Below are 4,917 nucleotides of genomic sequence, written 5' to 3' on the forward strand. Positions count from 1 at the left end.
ATAAAAATAATATGCTTGTGTGGTGTAGGGTTTTTTTGTTTCTTTCGGAAAACAAAAGACTGGGGGCATTTATGGGTAAAAAAAATTTCTCTCTCCCATAACTTTCCTGACTAGATCTTTAATCAACGGAAATGACTTTTAACTGATTAATTATAATATAAGAAAGGAAAATTACGTTTTTAGTTCCTGATATTTAACGTAATTAATATTTCTATTCCTCTATTTTTGTGACCCAATACTTAAGTCCCTCTATTTTGGCGATCCAACACTTAAGTCCCTTACTTTTTTTTCCGTCCAAATTCGTAGTCCTTCCGTCCATTTAAACCGTTTGGTTAAAAAGTCAAAGGTGAGATATGATAAATTTTTCCAAAAATACTCTTATTTCAATGTGAAATTCGAGAAGAAGAAGTTACAGAAAGGGTAAGAAGAAGAAGAAGAATAAGAAGAAGAAGAAGAAGAAGAAGAAGATGGTTAATTTTATCAATTCACGTGTCCCAAACGGTCATTTTAGACGAAATGACTACGAATTTGGACAGAAAAAAAAAAGTGAAGAACTTAAGTGTTGGATCGCCAAAATAGAGAGACAGAAGTGTTAATTACGTTAAATTTCAGGAACTAAAAAATAATTTTTCCTATAAGAAATAATTTAATATATTTTTAAAAATATAAAAATTAACTAATAAATTTTATTCAACTATAAAAATTAAATAATTATTTTTTCTAACTTTTAATGACTAAAAAAAGCTTCATTTTATATGTTGGTAAAAATACCTTCGTTATTCATGTTGTTTCTCTCTCTCTCCCTCTTTCTATCTATTCTTAGTGTTTCTTTCTCTATATTTCTCTTTTTCGCATATTTTCTATGTTGGTAAAAATATTTAAAAATTTTAGTTAATAAAAATATTTTTTAAAAAATTAAATTATTTTAAAAAATGATTTTCCTTTTAGAAAAATAACTTATTTTTTTCAAAATAAGTAATTATTTACCACATTTAAGGATTTTTTAAGAAATGTATATATAAATTTATTAATTTTTTTCCAAATTAAAATTAAATAATAAAAGATAAATTATTTTATTAAAAAACATTTTTTACGAAATCAAATTAAAAAAATCGTATTGAATTGTATCAAAATAGAAAACAATACTGATGTTATATTAAATCCAACCGTATCAAATCAAATTTATTTAATTATTTAGTTTTAGTTTTGATTTCTCATCAAAAATCATACTGGATCGTACTAAAAAATTAATATTATATATATATTTTTAAATAATTTTAATAATAATATTATTATATTATATAATTTCAATAATATATTTTATATCTTATATAATTTTAATATGATCTTATAATTTATACTAGGATTTTATTTAATAATTTTAAATTTTAATTTTATAAATTTAAATAATATATATTATAAAATCATTAATATGTAAAGTATAAATAAAATAATTATCTGAGAGTTATTTTAAATTTAATAAAAATATAATTTGTTTTATGTATACACTCTCTTCGATTATTTTTATATTAAATATTACTTAATTATTTTTATAAATTAAATTATTTATATAATTTAAATATATACACTCTCTTAACTATTAAATAATTACTAAAAATATTATAAAATAATCATATAATCTAATTAAATATTAAAAATTTCTAACAATTTAATTTAGTTAGTTAATTATAATTTATTCTATCTATATATATATATAAATTTATTAATAAATATGCATATATTTATTATTTTAACTATAATTTTTAATTATATTATATAAATAAATTATATATTAATAATATAATATATTTTTATATATCAATTACACATATATTTTAATATATAATTAATAATTATATATAAAATAATATAATATTTTTATTAAAAATTATATTTAGTATATATTAATATAGATATTATTATTGTTTAAATGTTAGTATTATTATTTTTATTTTGATATTAATTATTGATTATTCTAAAATAAAAATAAAAATATTATAATTTTTTATAAAAATAAAATTTTACTTAAAATTAAAATTAAAGTTAAAAACTGAAATCAAATCAAAATTATACCAAAACTATTTAAAATCATACTAAAATTATATTAAAATTTAATTCACCTCTGATTTTTAAAAAATAAAAATTTTAATTTTAATTTTAATTCTTAGTAAAAATCATACTGCAACCGGGATCGAATAGCAATACTAGCCAGCCATTGCCTTTGATTTTTTCTTTATTTTGACAATCATTGCCTTCGATGCCCAAGTGGACCAAGACACACAGGCAGAGTGCGAAATGACTGAAAGCGGAAGATCAGAACTCAGAAGCTTCCACCGATCACTAACAAATGGAAGTGAAATCTCCGCAGCCTTCGATTAAAAAAAAAAAAACAAAAACAAAACTCTGCAGCCTACATGAAGAGAGAATTTAATAATTATAATAATAATAAACAAATTATTGACTATTAATTAATATAAAAAAATTATAATTTAATCTTTATAATATTAAAAAATTCAATAATTGATTTATTAATTTTAAAAATTTATTAAAATATTTTTAATATTTTAATAAATATATTAATTTATTATTCATTAATTTTAACAGTTAAATATTTAAAAAATATAAAATATTTTTAATATGAAAAAATTAATTAATAAATTTTTAAAAATTTAAAAAATTAATTTGTAAATTTTTTAAAATTATAAAAATTAAATAATAAAATAATTTATTATTAAAATTAATAGAAAAATTAATTAATAAATTTTTTAAAATATCAAAATATTTTTTATAATTTTTAAAATTAATAAATCAACTGGTGAGATTATTTTTATAATAGAAATTAACTAATAATTTTTCATTAATATTCTTATATATAATAAATCTTCTTGATAGATTAAATAAATCTATTAAGGATTCGAAATACTTAAACCTCAATTGAAATCTACCTTAATTAAGAAGTCATTAATATTTGTAAACTTAAGTTCTTGAACTGAATTATCGTTGACTTTTGTATATAAAAATTCAATCAAATATTTTTCCATTAATTTAAATTAAAAATTCAATCAAATATTTTTCCAACAACAATATTCAAATCTCTTCATATAAATATATAATATATTATTCCATAATTTTTGTACAGCATAATTTTTTATTAATTTTGTAATTATATTAATATTAAAAATATTAAATTTTATTAAATACTAAAACATATTTTAAATATTTATTAAAAAATAATAATTAATAAAAATTATTTTAAAAATAAAATTAAATTATAATAGTGAATTTATTTATTATTATAATATAATAATTTTAAAATAATAAAAATACAAAGAGTATAAGATTGGGGAAATATTTATTAAAATTTTAATCTATAGTTATATTTTAATTTTATAACAACATGCGTTATATATGAACAAATTATTTTAGAAAAGAATTTGTTTGTCGCAAATTAGAAATTCATTCATCCAAAAACATAAATTATCTTTTTTTTTTAATTTTAAATATGAACAAAATGATATATTTAGAAAAAAAATAATATAAAATTCATTATTCTAATTATCTTTAATTTATGTGAAAGGAAGCGAAAGGTTCCTGAACTAAGCAGGAGAGGAATGATGAGTCACTATAGCCGATGGGAGGAAGCATATCGGTAACACGGCACAACTTCACCGGATCAGCCGGTCATTCCACGAGCTTTTCTCTTGGGCAGACCAAAGGGGCAAAGGGGCAAAGGGGAAAGATCCAAGACAAGGTTCCTGTGGGAGCACCACCACACGCCGAGCTAGCCGTTATTCAACCTTTCTGTATTTGATGGAATTCCCATAATACCCTTCGCATCACTGGCTGGTCCCAGAAGGGTCTGGGTCACTGGGGATCCACACAAACAACCAACAAAAGGGCTTGTATTACTTGGGGGTACTTTTCTCATCGATGATTGGCCGTTTCGCTGTATGCAATTGGAAAATAAATAAATAAATACATGAACAACATAAATGAGGAAACGTGTTTTGTTGGCAGTTCAGTGTTTACACAGCTGTAGGCTCTTTGTTCGTTGTTGCTTACCCATACCTTTCTAAAACTTTTGGTTTGGTTTCTCATTATTATTTTTTTTAATAATTTTAATTTATTTTACAACCATGGATGATAAATGATTGGCTCACACTATTATTTTTTTATCCGCAAATTACATGCCTGCCGCTCCAAGCAAAACTTCGAAACGGAAGTATGCCGATTGATGCTCATGTTAATTTTATAGTAATAAATTTTTCAAATAAAATTTAAATTTATTTAATAGAGAATCTATTAAAATGAAACTCATAAAATGTGATAATAAATATTGAAAATAATTATAATTTTAAAATATTATGAAATTCTATTGAATTTATGGTATGTGTGTTTAATTTAAATAAGAATAAAAATTAAATTTTTAAAATTAAATTTTATGAAATTGTTGCTTTCAAATTTTATAAAATTTTAAATTAATCATATAAAATTTATATAACAATATTTTCTGAGCTAAAATACTTATCAAACAAAATTTTCTTAATCGATCATTTTTCTATTAACTAAATTCTATTAGATTTTACAAGACGAAAGCTATAAAATTATTTTTTTATTTTTTTATTCAATGCAATATAATAGTTTAAATTAAGTATTATCAATGTAAAATAAAGTCACATAATAAAATTTTAATAAATCGATACGTAATTTTACTTATGAAAATAAAGATTTATACATTGTAACATTCGATTTTTTATTAAAATTCATATAAAGTTATCGGTAATAAATATAATCCAGCATATTTCTATTACGTTTTATAAAATTCCGATCAATTAGTCGGTGAAATCTCCTATCAATTAGTTAATATCGGTTTAATTTTTAAAAAATATTATAATTAACTCCATATTCTTATAATAT

This window comes from Manihot esculenta, chromosome 9 (assembly GCF_001659605.2).
Source record: "Manihot esculenta cultivar AM560-2 chromosome 9, M.esculenta_v8, whole genome shotgun sequence".
Classification (NCBI taxonomy): Eukaryota; Viridiplantae; Streptophyta; class Magnoliopsida; order Malpighiales; family Euphorbiaceae; genus Manihot; species Manihot esculenta.